Raw genomic sequence first — 23,292 nt, 5'->3', positions numbered from 1 at the left:
AAAGTGTTGTACACAACTGAAAGAATTGAACAACAACAATACATACATGTCAGGATAATTGTGCAATAAAATTTGTTTATATATGTATTATACTATATTATGAACCTTGAAGTACTATTTTTTGTTATTGTCTTTTTATTCAAGCACTATATCAATGTTAACTATTATTATAGTTGTTATTGTTATCTAAATTAAATAATAGTAATTATCTAGATAATTTAATCGATTGATATGGACAATCTTAATCATTCAGGTACCCCAAAATTTTCCGTTCTCATTAGTAACTTTCTTCACTCAGATTTTTTTTAAATATTTACCTTTGCTCTCCATATTCTTCTCCACTGAAAAGTACAGATACCTTTAGTCTGTTCCCAAAGTGAAGGAAGAAGAAGACTGGGCTTTGAATCTATGTAAACTGAAAGATATTTGGTCTCTTCAAAAGAACAAATGTACTGAATTGTCATTTTGAATAGAGTACATTTGGAAGTAACACATGTGTACCCAGAGTTTTGCTCTGGTGCACCAATAAGACAAAGATAGCTATGAAGGCATAGTGTTGTTGCATATCAAAATATTCCACTTATAAGTAAATTCTTTTGAAAGCAAAACAAAATTGAGTTGTTTATCCACCTAAGGCCCCAGAATAAGTTTTAAGACATGATTTCCCTCAAAAATACCAAAAAGCCATTTAGCTTGAAAGTATTTATTTACCATGACCTCCATGCCAAGCTTTCTATTTCCAAAGCGATCAATTTCATTGTTGTTCTCATTAGATTAACTGAAAAAAACCCTCTTCAACAAGGTGCACATTTGCTCTGCACCTATAGAATAAGAATTTACTCTTCCTAATGGGATGTTGCTATGATACAAATGCACTATCCAATTATTATATGCAGGAAGAGAGATGTTGAATATTGACCTATATAATACTGAAAATTTACAGTATTAAATCGAAAAAAAATTCCAAAATTCATTCTGGTTTGCATTTTTGTTTCTTTTCTCTTTTTTGAGTAAGTCTCAATCTCTCTTTTTCTCTAACTCTCTTTTTTTCTCTTTCTCTCTCTGTTCCTTCTCTCTCTCTCATATCCCCCTTCTCTCTCGTACTCAATGTTCTTACAATAATTTTAACATTCAAAAGGACAGTGTACTAAATTCATAAACCTTCCTACACATTACATTTGCAACTGCACTTCAAATAAACTTAAATTCATCATTTCATAAACAAGAGTCATTTCTTGTAAACATCTAGGAAACAACAATGTGAGAGCATTCACCAAAGCAACATTGTTAATTTTGATTCATACCAGAAACAATAGCTGTGTACTATAAATAAGACAGAAGAGGGTAAGATACAGAAACCAGTTCACTGAGATGTTAAAAGAATTAGTGCTTAGATCCCTGCAAGGATTCACATAGAGCTGTATTTGAAAGACCTAGTTACATATTCAACATGACTCTCTGGGTATAAAAAGGTCGTGTGGATACAGTTACATGTTTTTCTCCAGGGAAAACCTATTGAAAGAATATAGATAATCTCTAAAGTTGGCTAGCATTGCATATTTGAGAAAATCAGACATCCTACAGGGGAAAAATATGTATATAAAGATTTTTGCTCATGGATAGTACTAAAGTCTAAAGTCTACCATTATATTGTTTCAAAAGGGCTCACTTTCCATCATTCTTTCATTTATTTATTGTGACTATTTAATTCCAGGCATTATATTAGGTACTAGGGGTACTATCACAAAAATGAAGCAGTTCAATCCCTCAAAATGCTCACATTCTACTGTGCAGATACATCTTATACAAAGATAAATAAAGACAAAATATTTAAGAATAAATGCACATTTTGGGAGTAAGAGAATTGACTATGGCAGTGGTTAAGAAATACTTGTGTAAGATGTGTCACCTAAACTGAGTCTTGTAGGAAGTTAGGAATATTGCAAGCCCTTCTTATATCAGGAAATGTCTGTGGTTAAAAAAAAAGTTATCATTTGAAGTTTAACTTTTTAGTGATAAGCTTCCCTGAATTTAGCCAAAATGGTCCTCATTGGTAGCCTAATGTCATACTTATATTCAAACTTTGCCCCATTTAGTTAGAATGGCCAAATTTTTCATTTTAGAGAAAGTGTGGTTAAGGAATTGTTCATAGAGACAGGAAAACCTTTGTTTAGATACAACCACGGAATCTTACAATCTGATTGCTCCTGGGAAACTTTCTTAATTGCTTCTAACATATAGTTTTCTCCGCTGAAATATAAAGATAATAATGGCACCGATTTTGTAGATCTTCAGAAAGGGACAAATGTAAATCCTTATGCAAACTTTAGAATATCATAAACAGTAGACATTATTGATTTATTGACATGATCTTTGAGAAACAAGGCATCACTTCCATAGATGAGGACATATCAGAAGAGGACATTAACAGTGAGAAAATGATAATTACACTGATAATGACACAGTTGATTACCATAATGATAATGAAGCAATGAGAATGATGAGAATGGTGAGGAAAACAGTTAACATCTACATAGCAATTTATTGTTACAAAATACTTTCACATATATTAACATCTTTAAGAAGAAATAAACTAGGGAATCTTTCAGGGAAAGAGAAAGTCCAAGAGAAGGTCATGTACATGTAATCATAAAATAAATGCTGGAAAAGATTACAGGAGCCATCTAATTCAGGTTCCTTTTATTTCAGAGGAATATTCTGTTGCCCAAAGAACTTAAGTGATTTGTCCAAAGTCAAGTATATTATAAGTGACAAAGGCAGAATTTGAACTCTGATGTTCTCACTGCACATTCAGTATTATTTTCATTTTTTCCAGACTTCTCCTATAAAAAGGGGAATATAAAAGACAGCATATATGATACTCAAGGGTTGAATTATATTAAATATATTCCAAGGTCCATAAGATTTGGAATGAGACAGAAGTCAATCATATTTTTAAAGGAGTTGTTTTGTTCACTGGATTTTTTCCCATTTCACCAATTCTATATTTTAAGGAATTGTTTTTTTCTTTCCAAATAAATCTATTTTAAAGAAGTGGTTCACATATACATATTCCTAGTTCACCAAATATACATTAAGGAGTTGTTTTCTTCGATGAGTTTCTGTGATTCCTTTTCCAAACTCTCCAGCAAAGCTCTTGTTTTTCTAACTCTTTTAAGATCTTTTTTTGAATTCTTCCAAGAGTTACTTTAGAGTTTGAGACCAGTTCATATACCTCTTTGAGGCTTTATCTGGAGGCATTTTGCCATTAGTGTCTTCAGAATTTGGATTCTGTTCTTCTCTGCCTCCATAGTAGCTATCTATGGTCAGAGAGCTTTTTGTTTTTTTGGTTTGGCTCATTTTTAGAGGTTAAGGTCTGTTCCTAGGCCACAGAAATGATTTTCCTGAGCTTCTTCTGCAGAGCAACAGGGGCTTCTCACTGCCCTGGAGTTGGTAGTGCTTCAGATTTTCCCATTATGCAGGGCAGGCCTAATTAAGTCCCCACCTGTTATGCTGGAGTTCAGAGGCTCGCTATTTGCTTTCTGTATTGTGTTGGAGGTCAGGTAGTCTGCTGATCCATTGGCTTTCTGAACCAGGTCAGAGTAGCTACTTTGGCTAAAAGCCAAATTGCCATCAGATTGACCATGATGGATCTTTTTGCCTTTCACTGCACCTGCACTGGACTTCCCCCCTTCCCTGCCCAATTGAGACAGAACTTTTCTGAAGTCCTTCCAAGAGAGCTTTTACACTCCAAATATTTGTGGATTCTGTCACTACAAAATACATTTCAGAGGTTAGATCTAGTGTTGATTCTGAAGGAAGCCAAGAAGAGCTAAAAGTTCTGTCTACTTTCTGCCATCTTAGCTCTATCTCTCATGACTCATAAATCAACAAGATCAGGAGTAGTTATACTTTAAGGAGGTAAAAGTTGAACTGACAATTAGAGGATAGATATCTCCAAAAAAATAGGAAGAGAGAAGAAAAGCCTTTCCATAGGACAGGAACAGCAAAAATTAAAATACGGAGGTCACAACAAGCATAGTAGATGTAAGTGATGGCAGAAAAATAAAGCTTAGTGGAGAGTTTGGGGGTAAAGAGAATAGATATGACATTGGAAAATAAGGTTGAATAGGTTACATAGCTTCAGATAATAGAAAGTCATGTGGAGAGAAACATAGTTTTAAGTAGATGATTTATATCTGCACATTACAGTGTGCGTTGCTATATGAAAAGTAGTTATATTTACATGTGTCAAATAACTCTGTGTTGTGTGATATCAAAGAGAGAGAAATTTCATTGTATTATTCTGTTAGTTTAGTTTAATTTTATCATATTTGTTCATATAGTTTATTGCTATCTTTTTCTGAAAAACTTATTCATTGAAATACATAGCAGCTTTTAACAGGTAGATTTGTTTTTTGACTGACCAAAGAGTAGCTGAGAAGATATAATATGATGCATGTTTTAAATACAAACCACATGCAAATGCTGTTGGCTGAGGCTATTTCCTGATCATTCTCTTGGAGCTGTCTCAGCAACAGTGAATTAAGTTTCCAACTAGGAGAGACAGGAGTCTGGCAGCTCCTAGTCTGGGCCAGAGTAAACGCTGATTTGGAGCTGGCTGACAGGAAGTGCTTTTCGTCTCAGGGGAGTTCACTGATGCGAGACCAAGAGGGACCCTGGTTCCCACAAATGAGAGCAGTAAGCTCCAGGCCTTGTTCTACTATCAGACTCTCCGACTCCAGGGAATATGTTTCTTATTCATTTATTCCTATGAAAATCCAATGCCCTGTTTCCTTATTCACTTCAAACTTTAGAAAACATTTCTTTTCTACCCTCCTCACTTCCTATGGTTGCTTTATAACCCCAAGAGATTTCAGGTTTGGGCAAGGAGAAAATGATTAGATCAGAAGAAAAAAAAAAGTAGATTAGGTATTAAAAATATCCCCAAAAGAACTTATCTATATTGGTGTTATGCATAAAGATGCTGTGAAGTAAAAATGAAGATAACTCTACTTTAAAATCATGGGACCCTGTTACAAAAGAGATAGCATTAATACTTAATACACAGGTGTGGGTACTGGCAGATATAAATTGTAATCCTTTTCTAACCCTTATAACTCCTGTTGTAACCCCTCTTCTTATTTTATGTGATTCTTGGGGGCATTCCCTTAACAAATTTTACATAGAACATCCATCTAATATCATGAAGTTTCCTTCTGTTTTATTATTTTATGGAAACCAATTTTCAATATAGGGCTATTCATTTATTATATTTTAATTACTATATGATCATTCCACTTTCTTTTTCAGGAATTAAATAAATAATATTGTTGATTTAGAATTAGAAGGAAAAAGCCCTCATTTTATAGATGAGTATAGATGAGATCCAGAGATATTAAATGTCTTGCCCAAGGTCACACTGATTTTATAACTGATAGTGGGGATTACATTCAAGGGGGATTGATTTTAAATTCAATTCTCTTTCCCACTGAATTGTCCATACAAATGATTCCTAATCCTTTGCAACTGAACTTCTGTATTGATGGTGATAAAACTATGAAGAGAAAGGTGAAGAGTACTAAAAATCACAGATCTTTGACCTTCTATAAGAGAAATAAAATCTGAAATTAAACTGTCTTTCAAATAATGAAGAGGTCTTTAAGTCCATTGAAAAATGGCTTTATCTTCTCTCAAATCTTTGCATAGAAAGTTTCCCTGCCAACCTTGCCCTTTTAAAACCTGGTTTTCCCAGTAAAGTTGAGGAAGGTAGTTTATCTTTATATTGCACGTGGAACATAGAAAATCGTGCATTCCAACCCCTAACTCTGCCACAAAATGTTTTGACCTCCATTGATGTAAAGTGAAATGGAGAATGGCAATTATTCTCTAGTTATCTCCTCCTCTCCCTAAAAGACAACACTTTTGTTTTAGATAATGTGATAATGTCAAATGAAATGGAGTTTGGAACATCCGGTGGCTGGGATAGGGATGAATGATGGAGATCATTGTCTCCAGTCTACCTTTCAACTTGTGGGGATTGACCTTTAATGAGTCATGTTCAATATTACTGTGCCCTCCCATATGAAATGGGGCTGATCAAACTTCTGGTGCTTCAGAGATGTCATCTTTAAAGAAACCATAGCCTTTTGGAAATGCTTTGTGCCATAGGAATGGAGTGCATTATGATTTTTAATTAATCTATGGCCTGTAGTTGGTCTAAGAATTTCATAAAAGTGAGAAGCTTGAAGGGAAATGTTCCAGATAACTTCAGAAAACCAATATCTGCCAATCACTACTTCACCCCTCTTGTAACATTTCTTTCATAGGAACCCACTTTAATAGTTCACAAAAAGCTTTTCTTCTCTTTAGATTCTTTCAAAATTAGAGGGAAAATGACACAGGAAACAGTCTGGTCTGAGAATTAGGAAATATTCCAAGCTTGGCTCCGCATTGAACTCACTGTGTAAACACAGGCAAATCACTTTCCTTCTCTGGTCCTCAGTTTCCTCATCTGAATAACAAACAAGTTAAATTGGGTGAGAAGCTTAGGTCTCTGAGAACCATTACAATTTCAAATTTATAATCCATTGCAAAAGAATCTTAAGAAGCAGTTGGCAATTGTTTCTTCCTTTCTTCAGTATGATAGGTGAATTAACCAAAACTCCCAATTTAAAGGTCAGCAAATTATTAGGAGGCTGACTAAAAGTGAATTTTCTCTGGGGTCTTTTCTCTGGGAAAAGCCATGATCTTGAGATGTCTATATATATATACTATCATTGATTTTTTTTATTAAAATTTCCCATTTTCCAATTAAGGGGCCTTCAAAGATAATGTCTGTAAAATAGCAAAGGTGGGCACAGGATAGATTGACTTTTTTATATCAAAAAAGCTAAGGCACCAGAGAAATGTTTGGTTCTTGTGAGCCGGGATGCCATTGACTCATCGGCCTACATGAAAATAGGCTGCTATTCTTTTTTCAATGCTTAATGCAGTCTCTCTCATAGGAATTGCCTTACATCTAGATTATTCTCTTTCTGAGTGTCTGGTTTCTCATCCTTTATAGAGGAAGATAAAAGTGGGCCCAGGAAATTGACAGAAGTAGATATGCCTTTTTCTCTTTCTTTTGTGAACTAGGGAGGAAATGCCATAGAAAACTTCAAATTCTGTATACTTTTAAAGCCTTTATCCAGATGATTGAGTAAGAAAAAAATATCAAGCTCTACAGGCATTGGTTTAATATATCCAAAAAGTTCAGTCATTAAGGGATTTGGTGAGTTTAAATTTTTTTTTATTTAAATTTAAATTTTATTTTATTTTATTAAATTTTTTCTATTTCTCATATAACTTGCTGAAAAAAGTGCTGATGAAATTGCAGAAAGAAGAGATACTCAGTTAATCTTTATCCTAGAATCTAAAAAAAAAAAATGAATTCCAAATCTGGAAAGCCTTCCTATACTGAATAGAAATTAGGACAATTTACTTCTTATTTGGATTAGTTGTTTCCCAGTTTCTTGTTAACACAACCTTTTTCTATGTTAAATTTATTAGGCTCAATCTCAGGCTTTACTTGTCTGTTGATGATCACTAAACTCTTTTGTTCTTTTATAGATGATGAAATGTTTGGTATTGGTTGACACAGATTACATGTATTAGCAATCAAAAGTTAAGTATTTTCTTTAATCCATTTTCCTTTAAGAAGAGAATTCTTTTCTTAAGTTCCTTTGAAAAAAGAGATATCATTTTAATATGTATTTTCTGCAATTTCTATATTTTTAGAAAAATTATTTTATTAGAATAAATATCTATTAGCATAATCCATAATCCAGAGAATAAATCAATAGAGTTTAGTGGAAGCCAGTTAATATAGTGAATAGAATGGTAGAACATGGAGTCAAATAAATCTAATTACTCAGTCTACAAAATGAGAACAATTGTGTAGAACAAATGGCATAAGATTTTTAAAGTATTTTGCATATCTTAACTTTTCACATAAATGTTATCTGTTACTGTTGGACCAGAACCCAGTGATATTTAAATTATGTTGGTTCTGCCAAAATCACAGTATACTGAAACTACAAATGACCTGTGATAAGACTAAAAAAAAATTCCTAAAAATTAAAGCTATATAGAAGTAAAAGTAAATTGGTTTGGGGTGCAATGTTTTCCTCTCCTAGAGGTCTTAAAGAAAAGGGTAAAGGAATTGTTTGTCAGGGACACATCTTTATAAGATTCTATCATTCTGGTATCACAGAAAGAACAATTACTTTATCAAAGTCCCATAATGAACTAATGAAATAAAAAAGAATAAAATTTGGGATAATTCTACCTAATCCTGGCTTCAGCCCCTCTGACACTCTGTTATCACTAGAAAATATTTTAGAAAACAGATATTTTATCTGTATCCTCTAATTTATCAAGGTGGGGACATCATAGGACGGATATTCTACCAATTTAGATCAGCAACCCACATTCAACTTGTAGTTTTAAAAAGTCTTATGGAATCCCGAATCATTAATAATTTACCCATGGTTTAAGTTGACAGTATATGTCAAAGACAAGACTTGAACCTGTACCAATTATCTATTTAACATATATTTCTATCTCTAATTCATAGTATACAATAAACAGCTTGCATCCAGATTTCCTTGGAGAAAAATGATTACAAAATCAAAACATCATTAAATATAATATTTGCCGGATCCCAATCTAGGATAGTCAGGAGAAGAGGAAAAGAGTACTATGTACCAAAGATGTGCAAGTATAAAAGTACTTTATCTCTATCCAATGAATAGGAGAAAAGTTCTTCAGGAGTCTTCATGCTTCTTAATGACTCCTTTACAACTCTCTCTTCCCAAAATCATGCGATCCAAGATAGAATAAGATATCATTTCCAAACAAAACAGAGCTCCCATCTTTCCATGAAGACTGGGTAGCCAGAGTCCAAGACATCCAGAAATATACAGGATTGTATCTTCAGGAGTCAAAAGAAATAGATTTTTTCTTTCATTAAATATCTGGCTTAAGTAGCATAAAAGACCATTTTGGACAGTTTTGTTTTTTTTTTTCTAGAAAATTCAGTTGAAAACCTTAATTTTCCGGCTTGTAGGCCTGTATACTGATCATATTTGCTCTATATGTACTTTCTTGCATTTTTGAAATGAAATCTGAATGGCTACAAAAGACTTAAAAATTGATATTTTTAGGAATGTTTTCTGGATTATACAAAGGAAACTTTGAATCTAATTCCATCCATTTTACAAATATAAAAACAAAATTCCAGGGAAGTGTTTCATACAACATCACAGGGACCTGATCAACTAAGTAAACTCAAGACTAGAACCCTGATAAGTATATTTTCAATTAAGTATTCTTTCTATCTCCTACTCTTAGGTTGAATCTGGAGCATTAGCATGGAAATCGTGTATTATTCAATAATTATAGGTCCTTCTCTTCCAAAAAGAAGTTAGATGTGTGGAGAAGGCAGACCTAAAGAGCAAAAGAAAATAAAAGATGTAATTATCTTTCTGGTAAGGTTTTAGAGATAAGTAGAAAGACTAAAATTGCATTTATTTCTTCAAATTTCTAACTCCAGGTCACAGTATATTCTAATGACACTTCCTAAATTAAATCTATGAAGACCACACATTAAAATGCTTCATTAAACCATCAAAAGTAGGTAATTAGTAACTAAGATGACATTTTGAAAGAAGAGGGTGGGGGTGGGGGAAAGTTTATAAAAAGCTGGGAGATTTGAAACCCAAAAGCTGAAAATTAGAGATAAATGATTTGTTCCTATAAGAAATAGTTCTAACAACCACTCATATGTAGAAATGAAGTTGAATTTGTTGTTTGTATGGCTCCTCTTATTCTTCCATTTTGAAGAAAATAACACACCCTACTTCTAGCTTGAAGGGGAATATTTTGATTAAGCAATTAGGCATGTATTACTTTAAGCAGGATACTAATAAGACCAAACTCAGAGGTTTAATTCCCTTGTGGACTTTATGTGGATAGTGTATGTATGGTGGTAGAAAATGACAAATATTGTCATTGTCATCATAATTAACCAAGGTCAAGCAAATTGGTAGGCAATATGCTACATAGATAGAATTATGGTGTAGTGAAAAGATCCATGGATTTCAAGTTAGGGGAATTAAGTTTCAAATATGGGCTCTTCCATTTATAATCTATGTATTCTGAATAAGTCAAAGAATCACAATTTTAATTTTAGGAAAGACCTTAGAGAAAAATGGGTAACTAGAAGTAAGTAGAAGTTTTTGAACTCAGCTCCTCTGACTTGGAATCCAGCAATTTTTCATTATACCTTTCTGGGTCTCATTTTCCTTATATATAAAATGAGGTCAGAGAACAGATAACTTTTATAAAGTTCCTTCTAGCTATAAGTTTATGATGAATTAGATCCAATCTGAGATCCCTTTCAGACTTAGATGTATAATGTTCCTTGAAATAGTATAGAATTTGGGACTTAGCACATGGGACAAAATAAATCTTGGCTGTAACACAAGATAGATAAGCCTTTCTTATTTTCAATTTCTTAAATCTTTCCTTCAGTAATAAGTAATACTTCTTCTACTTATCACTATGAAGCACTAAGATAGAAATGACACACTTCTCTCCAGATCATATCACCTTGGAAGAATTGAAAAATTCAAGATCTCCAAAACTAGCTCTGAAAACAGCAGTGTGAAAAACCTGAAGCTTGATCAATGTTCTTTTCTCCCCAACATGAGAACATAAATTCAAAATTTTAAAATAGGGTGTAATTTTTAAAATAACCTAACTATTAAAAGTTACTATGGTATATAGTAAAAGGAAACATCAACACACAAATTATGAAGACAATGAAATCAAAACTCCTACAAGACAACATTCAATAAGAGAAAAAAAATGTAAGTTAACCCCAATTTCCTCAGCAAAATAAATAAATGAATAAATAAAATTTTAAAAATTAGAATTGAGCAATTGTAAGCAAATGACTTTATTTGACATTGATAAACAATAAAACAAAGTCAAAAGAATTTTAAAAAGAAAAATGTAAACTATGTCAGAGGAAAAATAAGTGACCCAATACATTCATATATACACACATAGAGAAAGAGAGTGAGAAAAGAAATATCATTTAAAAATTATTCGACTTCCTAGAAAATCATGATCAAAATAAAAGATCTAGATATTATATCTCAAGAAATATGTTTTGATTCAATATCCTAGAACAAGATAGTAATCTTGAGAAATAGAAATGAGAGAACACTGAAAAAATTCTCAAAATGGGAGATCCCAGGAATAATATAGCCAAATTCAGGGGCTCCCAAATCAAAGAAAAAAAAAATACTTCAAGCAGCCAATAAAAAGATTTCATGATTTGTATCATACAAGATTTTCAAGCTACCACCTTAAAGAAGCCAAAGTCTTGGAATATGATATTCCAGAAGACAAAAAAGCTAGGATTCCAACTAAGAATAAGTACCCAGCAAAACTGAGTATGAACTTTTGAGGGAAAGATGATATTTAATGAGGTAGAGAAATTTAAGCATTTCCACTGAAAAGACTAAAATTTACTAGAAAACTGCATTTCAACTATAAGACTCAAGAAAAGTTTAAAGATGTTAACACAAAAGAGAAATTATAACTGATTCAATAATGTTAAACTTTATATTTCCTTATGAGAAGATTTTATACATAACATCTAAGAGCTTTGTTTAATTATCTTGGGCTGACACAAAAATAATTATAAACAAGAAAGAGGGATGATCTAGAAGAAGGAGGGGAGGAGAAAAAGAATGAGGAAAATTATTTTCCATAAAGGAGACATGCAAAGAAAACTTTTACAATGGAGGGGAAAGTGATAGGGAGAGTAGACAAAACTTGAACCTTATTTGGTCTAAATAGGTTCAAAGGGGGAATATGGATTCATTCACACATACATGTGTGTATAAGTATATATTCATATATGTATGTATTTAGAGAAAAGGAAAGATAGAGGTAAAAAATATAACCAACTTTAGAGGAAGAATAGAATGAAAAAGATAAACAAGAAAATAGGATGGAGGGAATGGTTAATCATAATTGTGAGTGTAAGTGGGGTAGATTCACCTATAAAATGGAAGTAGGTAACAGAATTTATTAGAAATCAGAATCTAGCAATCAATATTCTATTTTTAAAAAACCCACTAAAAAAAGAAAAAAAAAACACAAAGACAAAATAAGGGACTGGAGCAGACTCTATTATGCTACATCTGAAAGAAAACAATTTGGAGTAGCAAAGTAAACATAAATACTGAACTAATTTGCAAAGATAATTGGAGGAGCATCTTAATAAAGAGCATAATAGACAATGAAGTAGTGTCAATACATTCTCACTCTCTCTCTCCCTATCTCTCTCTTCATATATATATAGGTATATATATGAAGAGAGAGATGTGTGTGTACACATCCATATAACATGCACACACAGAGACATCAAATGAAAGAGTATTCAAATTCCTAAAGAAATACCACACCCATTGCTATTGAAAAATATCAGAAAGCATAATAAGAACCAATAAATATTTTTAAAATGATAAGTCGCATCTATCTACTATCAAGAGCAAATATTAATATTAATTAATATTAAACTGTATAGGGATAGACTTGAAGTTTTCCCAATAAGATAAGGATGAAGCACATTTGTTCATTTTCACTCCTATTATCCAGTATTTTAATAGAAATGTTAGACATAGCAATAAAACAAGAAAAAAATAAATAAACAAGTAAAATAAAAATGAGAAAACAAAACCATCAATATATGCAAATTATATTATGGTATATTAGAGAACTCTAGAGAAACAATTGAAAAACTGATGGAAATAATTCATAACTTTAGCAAAGTTGCAGGATATAATATAAATCCCCATAAATCATCAGCATTACAAAAAACACAGCAGAAGATATAGAAAAGGCAATTCATTTAAAATAACAGCAGACAATATGAAATACTTGGGAATACACCCACTCCCCCACCCCTAAAAAATGACAACTCTTTTTTCACACAAAAGCACATTTATATAATTGAAAAATATTAATTTCTCATTTGTATTATAAGCTAATATAATAAATGTGACAGTTCTATCTAATTTACTTATTTAGTGCCATAACAAATTACCAAAGAATTATTTTAAAGAGCTAGGAAAAAACAATAACAAAATTCATCTGGAAGAACAAAGACCACTGTAATTCAAGGACACTAATGGGGGGGGAAATATGAATGAAGGCTGCCTCGCAGTACCAGCTTTCAAACTCTTTTAGAAAGTGGTAACCATCAAAACAACACCATACGGGCTAAGAAATAGAGGGGCAAATCAGTGGAACATATTAGGTATACAATACTAAGTAGTAAATGGCCATAATGGAGTGCTTGATAAAACCAAAGATACCAGCTTTTAGGATAAAAATTTATCATTGGAAAAAACTTGAAATAAAAAGTGGAAATTAGTTTGAAAGAAACCAGCCAAAAACTTACATCTCATACCTTATACCAAAACAAAATCAATGGATAAATGATTTACATAAAAGGAGAGCATGGAAAAATGTGTCTTTCAGACCTAAGGATAACATAATTTATTATGAAACAAGAGAAGAGAGAGGATAATATAAAGTAAATGCATTATCACATTGATGCAATGTGATAAAATCAGAACAGGAGAACATCAGACAGTAATAGGAATATTATAAATATAATTAACTGTGATACTTATCTATTCTGATCAAGGCAATGATCCAATGCAAATTCAAAGTATGCCTAATGAAAACTGCTCTGTACCTTCAGAGAGAAAAATAATAAACTCTAAATACTAATAATAAAGTAATTGACTAAATGATTCTCTTCTGTGATATCAGAACCATAAAGTCAACTGTATGAGGGAAGTGACAGATTTTTATTGAATTAGTCAATTTTTTCTTTTCTGTACCTTAATGGCAATATTTTTGTTAAAGCCACTGCACAGATACCTCAAAACTTATTTAGAGCCAATGTATTCTAATCATTCAATTAGAGATCTCCTTCATGAGATGCCATCAATGGGAATAGGATTAAATGATCTTTATAAAGTGCTTCCAGTGTTAAGTTGGGGGCACCTAGGTGACAGTAGATACTGTCTGGGACTGGATTCAGGAAGGTGGATCTTCCGAGTTCAAATATAGCCTCAGACACTTACTAGTTCTGTGACCCTGGGTAAGTCACTTAACTCTATTTGTCTCACTTTCCTTAACTCAACTCATTTAGTTGAAGAAGGAAAAAGCAACAGACTCCAGTATCTTTGCCAAGAAAATTCTCCAAAGGGGTATAAAGGGTAAGGAATAACTGAACAACAACAGCAGTAGCAAAAACTTGATGTCTATGGTGAATTAGATTCACTCTGTGGTTCCTTCAGCTTTAAATTATTGATTTTCAGTGTAAGAATTCAGGTTTGGGGATAGAAAACATGCAAACAGTTTTGACTTGATTTTCATTATGCCACAGACTTGATAGTGCTATCATTCCTATGTATATTGCAAGATTATATATATATATATATATATATATATATATATGGAGAGAGAGAGAGAGAGAGAGAGAGAGAGAGAGAGAGAGAGAGAGAGAGAGAGAGAGAGGTAAAGATAGATATCTCTCTATGTGTGTGTATACAGTTAAATGCTTTTGTGTATATAGTTAACTGTGTATACAATAAAATGCCTTTGAAAGATGGCATATGATAGTGAAGAGAGGCAGCCAGCCTCAGAGTCAGAAAGATTAAGTCCTACCTTTAACTGCATGAAAGTTATTTAACTCCTTATTGCTTCCAAGCTATACACTAAAACTGTTATGTTTCAGAGCAGATACTGATGATAGAGGTGCAATAGTAACTAAAGTTTCTTCACTGGGAATTTTCAATATATGCATACATTTATATATACATATATAGATATATATACACAGTCATAGACAACTGCATATATATGTATGTATATATATATATATATCTATATATGTATACATATAAATCTATTTCTAAATAATGTTATATGGAGGGGGCGAGTGAATCACTATTTGTGACATCTAATAGTTAGTTAAGTGCTAGAATTCAAATGTTGCCTCTGAGTCTTAAGTCCCCTGGGAATTATTTACTAAATCAAAGACAAGTTTTCGTTGTGGTAGAGGAAATTCTAATACCAAGAGTATTGGTACTGCAATATACTGCAATATAATGTGTAATATTTCCATATTTCTATAAAATGTCATTATAAGTCGTTGCAAGTCTACAAATCTAAAAGTCTGTTACCTAAATTCATTAAATTAACTTTTAATTTTAAAGTATGTTTTATTAATGTAGTTTGTTTTTATATTGCTTTTGTTTCCTTCCCTTTTATCCCCCTTCCAAAAACACCCTTATAACAAATTTTGTTTAAATACAGAGGAAGAAGAAAAAAGTCAGCAAAACCATTCAATAATTTCTAAAAATCTGATAATATATGTGAAGCTGAACACCCATAGACTCCTTCCTGTGCAAGAGAAGTAAGAAAGATATCTTTTTATATGTCATCTTTGGGGCCATATATGCTCTTTATAATTTTCCAACATTCATTTTTTAATGTTTTGTGATTGTTTGTTTTTCCATTCACATTTTTATGGTCACTACCACCCTCATAAATTACAAAAATTCTGAATAATAAAAGATTTTTAATGACTCTGTTTATTTCACTTTGCATCAGTCCATATGCCCATTTCCTTGCTTTTCTATATGCATCATGTTTATTTCTTATAGCATAACAGTATTCATGCCTCACAGTTTCTTTGGCCATTTCCCAATCAAAAGGCATTTATTTTGCTTATTTTCTGCTATCAAAAAATTATGGCTAAAATATTTTGATATATATAAAGCTTTTATTTTTGTGACTAACCTCCTGGGGAGTCTATGCTTAGTAGTGGAAACTCTGAATATAAGGACTTTTAGTCATTTTATTCTCATAATTTCAATTGCTTTCTAGACTGGTTATATCAAGTCACAGCTCTACTAGCAATGCATTAATATGTGTTTTTCCAACTCCTGCAACATAAATTATTCCAGTCTTTTTCTGGATGTAAGGTAAATAAAATCTTTGGGTTGTTTTAATTTAACATTCTATTATTACTAGTAATTTGAAAAAAATGTATTATTGTTTTTAATCAATTGCAATTCTTCTTTTGTGGATTGTTTGTTCATATCTTTTGACTACAAACCTACTGGAAAATCAGTTTGGGGCTTATATATTTCCACTAGTTGTCAATATTTCTTGGATATCAAAACCTCATCAGAGATATTTGATACAAATATTTTATTAGTCAATTGTTTACTTTCTTATCCTAGATGTATTATTTTACAAAAAGCTTTTCAATTTCATATAGCAAAAATTACTTCTTTATTGTAATTCTGTCTATCTTTTATTTGGGTAAAAAAAATTAGCCCTTCTCCATAGCTCCATAGCTTCTTTTCTAATTTTGTTATATATTAATATTTTAAAATGCAGGTAATGTGTTTATTTTTGATTTATTATAGAATATGGTGTGAGATGTTGGCATAAGCCTACTTTCTCCAATGATATATTTCTTTTGTTTTGCAAAAAGTAGATTGACTTTTAAATGCAACCCTGTGTGAGACATTCTATCATTATTTATTCTATCTCTTTGTTCCTTAATCATTCATTCCCAGAACTAATTTGCATTTCATAAACAGAAAGCACCTTTGACCGTATCTTAAACACTTTATTGTACTTTTCTTCAAGAACAACTATTAAATTATTTTATTGTAGTAGAATTATATTATAATTGAATATACATAGCACAATACCAAGCACATAGTAGGTACCTGATAAATTCTTGTTGACTTGACTGAATCACCCAGGTCTAAAGAACTTGAAAAGAAAATAAAGCTAATTTTTATTTAATTAATCAGAAATAATAATATTTCTTTCTTTTTTTGTTTTGTTTCCTGTGAGTATTTAGGGTGTTTGGTGTAGGAAAAGAATACGAAAGTGAATGAAGGAATATATGCTAATTGACAGCAGAACAAAACAATTTTATGGTTTACCTCCACTCATTCTCCTCTCCAATCTAGCAAAAAAGTATTTAGTGCAATATTTTCCCCAGACTCACTCTTTCCTAGATATGGACCAGAACATAATTTTAAACCTTAAAATGTTTTGTGTGCAATAGTTTATTATAAAATCTGATCACCAAAGCATTATTTGTTGGATTATTGGAGGGAATATTTAAAAAGTTTTATTATGCAAAATGCTTCTTTGCAATAGTCTTTGCATATGAGACTTTACATGGATATTCATCCTACCTATACATTTTTCATTAAAAATCTTTTATTATTCAGAATTTTTGTAATTTATGAGGGTGGTAGTGACTTTCATTTCTTGATGTTTATTTACCAGTTATAAAACGGACACATACAAGCATATATATATATATATATATATATATATATATATATATATATATATATATATATATATATTCATATGTATTTACATATAGACATGATACATACATATAATACATGCATACTTTATATTTTATTCAATAAACTCCAATGATTCTGTATTATTTTTAAATACAAATATGAAATCCTCTGTGAAATTCTTCATAACCTGATCTATTTCTCCATTTTCAGTCTTATACTTTATTCCTTTCCTTTTCCTCTTTAATCCAATGAGACTGGCCTTCTCACTGCTCCTCAGACCTTGTCTGAATCCTGGGAATCCATTGCATTTTCAGTAGTTTCCCACTATTCTAGGACTCTCTTCTTTCTCATCTCTGCTTTCTGGTTTCTTTCATACCTTAGCCAAAGTCCTATCTTTTTCAAGAAGTCTTTCCCTGTTTCCCTAATTATAATGCCTTCCTTCTGGGATTATCTTCCATTTATCGTGTATACAAAGTATTTTGGTTGTACTTACCTTTGTTAAGTAGTCTCCTGCATTTGACTGTGACCTCCTTAAGAGTAGGGACTGATTTTTTGTTTGTTTACTTTTTTATTTGGTTTTGGTTTAGGGTTTTACCTCCTATGTATCTCCAATGCTTAACAATGTACCTGGCACATAAGTTGGAGCTTGATAATTATTTGTTGTCTTGTCTCATTACACACACACACACACACACACACACACACACACACACACACACACAACTTCAATTTAACTACTATGATTTGTACCTTATTAACTCTTGTTCATCCAGTTGCTTGCAAACAAGTCACTTTTATCTTTTCCTATGACCAGTGATTTGATAATAGCTTTTCTTTTTCACTATTGAAATATCCCTCTTCCATCAAAATAAAGTCCTCTTGACAGAATAGAATATTGTTTCTTTGAAATCAGGAAGAATATTTTAGCCTGATTTATATATTACTGAATAAATATTTTAATTTCTACCAATACACATATAATACATCTATGTTTATGTCTATAAATTTATAGTATATTTCTATGTTTAATTTTTTTTATAAAAAAATAACATGTCCCTCCCAATTGCCTCCTCCCCAAAATGTCTGCCATTATTCCCTGGCCCCATCCATGAATTTCTCTGAAAGTTTTTCCATTTTGAAAAACAAAGGAATACATTATATCCTAGGTCAAATAGTTGTGGGTATTAAAATAAGTTTACTGACAAGGAGGCATGGGACAGTACTATGATTTCTTTTGGCAGAAGAAAAGCTTATTGTAGAAACTCCCTCTACTGATGCTAATCATTTGTAGTTTACAGTCTTATGTATTGCCCCAAACAATCAGAGGTAAAGTAGCCTACTAGTATGAGTTTAAAACTGGACTTAAACAAGGTCTTCTGTACCTCCAAGGCTGCACCACATTATTTTCAACAATCAGCTAATTAGAATTAGTATTTTAGAGGTATCATTTTAAGAGAAAAATATAAATATATACATATATTATTTTACAAACTGAAAATTCTGAACACACTTTAAAATTTATCCCCAAATGAAAAAAAAAACAAAAAACAAAATATATGCACTTGTTTGATTTTGCATTTGTTTTTAACACTTGATAAATGTGTCTTAATGACAAATATCTCATTTTTTATTCAACATTCAGATCTCCAAATGAAATAAATTATCTATTTACATGCATCACTAAGACCATCTGGTTGCATGGGAGAATTCAACACAGTATCTATTAATTTTAAGCCATGTTTATTCATTATTCTTAATTCATAATTGTCATAAATAATGAAATCATTGGACCTTTAGCAAATAAGAAATCTTCATGATCATTTGAAAATGACTATTCTATATGGTTTTAAAATTCATAATAGTCCACACAAATATGTACATAGTTAAATAGATATTCCAGTTAAATATAACTGTATTTCTCCTTAGTTTTCAAGTAGCAAAAATGGTTGCAAAAATTTTTTTTCTCTTTTAATACCAGCATAAGTTTAAATTTATAGTTGAAAATTCATTTCTACATTTTTCAATCATATCTTTACATCTATAATTTTGGAATCTTCATGACCATTCTCATTTGTTTTATTTTTATTAAAATCATCCATTGAAGTCTAGGTTAGCAATAGCATTTCCTTCGAAAGCACTACTAAATAAGATCAGCTCAATAATTTGTGCTATTGGATTAGATCAGGGGATTAGATAATCCCAAAAATTAAATAATCAAGAGATGAATATATTTGGTTTTGAATAGCCAAGAGTCCATCACATCCACAACAACTAGAACTACTTCTTTACTAAGTACAAAGGTAGAAAGAAATTGTCTCATAAATCTGAGCTATTAGACCAAAAGTCTAATTATTTTAGTTTCTTCCCTTCCTATCTCACAAAATATTAGGTTTTTGTTCAGGGTTTTGTTTTTGTTTTTGTTTTTTCCACCCAGTAAATGTGCAGAAAATTTAATTCAGAGATCTCCAAGGAAAACAGGATTAGTGAGCTGGAAAAGGTAAACAACTCCAAGGAAAACAGGATTAGAGAGCTGGAAAAAGAAATCAGCTCTCTAAAAAATAAAATGGATAAAATGGAAAAAAATTCCATAGAAGATAAAAACTCAATTGGACAATTACAAAGAGATATAAAAAAAGTGAGTGAAGAAAATACATCATTGAAAATTAGACTGGAACAAGTAGAAATGAATGACTCAAGGAGAAACCAAGAGGGAGTCAAGCAAAACCAGAGAAATGAAACAATTGAAAAGACTGTCAAGTACCTTACCAGAAAGACAACAGACCTGGAAAACAGATCCAGGAGAGACAATTTGAGAATAATCGGACTCCCTGAAAAATGGGAGGAAAAAAAGAGCTTGGACACCATTTTCGAGGAAATTATCAAAAAGAACTGCCCAGACGTTTTGGAAACAGAGGGTAAAATAGACATTGAGAAAATTCATCGATCACCTACTGAAAGGGACCCTAAAATCAAAACGCCAAGAAATATAGTGGCCAAGTTCAAGAACCATCAGACAAAGGAAAAGATATTGGAAGCTGCTAGAAAAAAACAATTCAGATATGGAGGATCCACAATAAGGATAACACAGGATCTAGCAGCGTCCACATTAAAAGAACGCAGGGCCTGGAACATGATATTCCGAAAGGCTAAGGAACTTGGTATGCAGCCAAGAATAACTTACCCAGCAAGAATGAGCATCGTTTTCCAGGGAAGAAGATGGACATTTAACGAAATAAATGAATTCCATCTATTTTTGATGAAAAAACCAGACCTACATAAGAGTTTGATCTTCAAATACAGAACTCAAGAGACTTCTAAAAAAGGTAAAAAGAAATCTTGAGAACTATACTTCTGTCAAAAAAATATGTAAAGAACATATGTACAATTTGTCTTAGAAACTAGAGGTGGAAAGGAGATTATATCATAAAAAAGTATAAAGTGGTGGTACTACATCTCATGAAGAGGCAAAGGTAACCTATTATATCTGAGAGAAAGAAAGGAGGGAGATGAACATAGCGTGTATCAATAGACATATTTGATTTATGGTGAAACTTCTTCCACTTCATTGAAAAGTGAAAGGGAAGGAGTAAGCTAAGGGGAAGGGAATACAGAAATTGTGAGGAAAAGGGGTAAAATAAGGGGAGGATCTTTAAGGTGGGGGAGGGATCCTAAAAAGGGAGGGCTGTGAAAAGCAAGTGGTGTTTACCAGTTTAATACTGGATAGGAGGGTAAAAGGGAAAGAAAGGGGAAAAGCATAAGCAGGGGTTAATAGGATGGCAAGCAATATAGAATTAGTCCTTCTAACCATAAATGTGAATGAGGCAAACTGCCTCATAAAGAGGAAGCAGTTAGCAGACTGGATTAAAAGTCAGAATCCTACTATATGTTGTTTACAGGAAACACACCTGAAACAGGATGAGACATTCAAACTAAAAGTAAAAGGGTGGAGCAGAATCTATTATGCTTCAGGCAAAACCAAAAAAGCAGGAGTAGCCATCCTCATCTCAGATCAAGCAAAAACAAAAATTGATCTAATTAAAAGAGATAAGGAAGGGCATTATATCCTGCTAAAGGGAAGCATCAATAGTGAAGCAGTATCAATATTAAACATGTATGCACCAAGTGGTGCAGCATCTAAATTCTTAAAAGAGAAATTAAGAGAGCTGCAAGAAGAAATAGATAGCAAAACTATAATAGCGGGAGATCTCAACCTTGCACTATCAGAATTAGATAAATCAAACCACAAAATAAATAAGAAAGAAGTCAAAGAGGTAAATAGAATACTAGAAAAGTTTGATATGATAGATCTTTGGCAAAAGCTAAATGGAGACAGAAAGGAATATACTTTCTTCTCAGCAGTTCATGGAACCTATACAAAAATTGATCATATACTAGGGCATAAAAACCTCAAAATCAAATGCAGTAAGGCAGAAATAGTAAATGCATCCTTTTCAGACCATAATGCAATCAAAATAACATTTAATAAAAAGCCAGGGGAAAATAGACCAAAAAATAATTGGAAACTAAATAATCTTATACTAAAGAATGATTGGGTAAAACAGCAAATCATAGACATAATTAATAACTTCATGCAAGAAAATGACAATAATGAGACATCATACCAAAATGTGTGGGATACAGCCAAAGCAGTAATTAGGGGAAGTTTTATATCTCTACAGGCCTACCTGCATAAAATAGAGAAAGAGAGGGCCAACGAATTGGGTTTACAACTAAAATTGCTAGAAAAGGAACAAATTAAAAACCCCCAGACAAACACAAAACTTGAAATTCAAAAAATAAAAGGTGAGATTAATAAAATTGAAAGTAAAAAAACTATTGAATTAATTAATAAAACTAAGAGTTGGTTTTATGAAAAAACCAACAAAATAGACAAACCCTTAGTAAACCTGATTAAAAAAAGGAAAGAGAAAAAGCAAATTGATAGTCTTGAAAATGAAAAGTGTGAACTCACCACTAATGAAGAGGAAATTAGAACAATAGTTAGGAGCTACTTTGCTCAACTTTATGCCGATAAATTCGATAACTTAAATGAAATGGAAGAATACCTTCAAAAATATAGCTTGCCCAGATTAACAGAGGAAGAAGTAAGTAGTCTAAATAGTCCCATCTGAGAAAAAGAAATAGACCAAGCTATTAACCAACTTCCTAAGAAAAAGTCCCCAGGACCAGATGGATTTACAGGTGAATTCTACCAAACATTTAAAGAACAACTAACTCCAATGCTATATAAACTATTTGAAAAAATAGGGATTGAAGGAGTCCTACCAAATTCCTTCTATGACACAGACATGATACTGATACCTAAACCAGGTAGATCGAAAACTGAGAAAGAAAACTATAGACCAATTTCCTTAATGAATATTGATGCTAAAATCTTAAATAAGATATTAGCAAATAGACTTCAGAAAATCATCCCCAGGATAATACACTCTGACCAAGTGGGATTTATACCAGGAATGCAGGGCTGGTTTAATATTAGGAAAACTATTAGTATAATTGACCATATTAATAATCAAATTAATAAAAACCATATGATCATCTCAATAGATGCAGAAAAGGCATTTGATAAAATCCAACATCCATTCCTACTAAAAACGCTTGAGAGTATAGGAATAAATGGACTACTCCTTAAAATAATAAGGAGCATATATTTAAAACCTTCAGTAAACATCATATGTAATGGTGATAAACTAGAACCTTTCCCTGTAAGATCAGGAGTGAAACAAGGTTGCCCACTATCACCATTACTATTCAATATAGTACTAAAAACTCTAGCCTTGGCAAT

General features: G+C 31.9%; 1 long non-coding RNA gene across 1 annotated transcript in view; it reads right to left on the bottom strand.

The window, feature by feature from the left end:
- Window positions 1-9,052: 9,052 nt before the first annotated feature.
- LOC141553540 (uncharacterized) overlaps window positions 9,053-23,292 on the bottom strand; it is a 137,075-nt gene continuing 122,835 nt past the window's right edge. Inside the window, exon 5 of the long non-coding RNA XR_012485509.1 lies at window positions 9,053-9,489. This is a non-coding gene — a long non-coding RNA (uncharacterized LOC141553540). The remainder of the gene's footprint in view (window positions 9,490-23,292) is intronic.

The sequence above is a fragment of the Sminthopsis crassicaudata genome, chromosome 2 (assembly GCF_048593235.1).
Source record: "Sminthopsis crassicaudata isolate SCR6 chromosome 2, ASM4859323v1, whole genome shotgun sequence".
Taxonomy (NCBI): Eukaryota; Metazoa; Chordata; class Mammalia; order Dasyuromorphia; family Dasyuridae; genus Sminthopsis; species Sminthopsis crassicaudata.
Note: the sequence above shows the minus strand (reverse complement) of the source record. Positions and strands in the feature narration are given on the sequence as shown.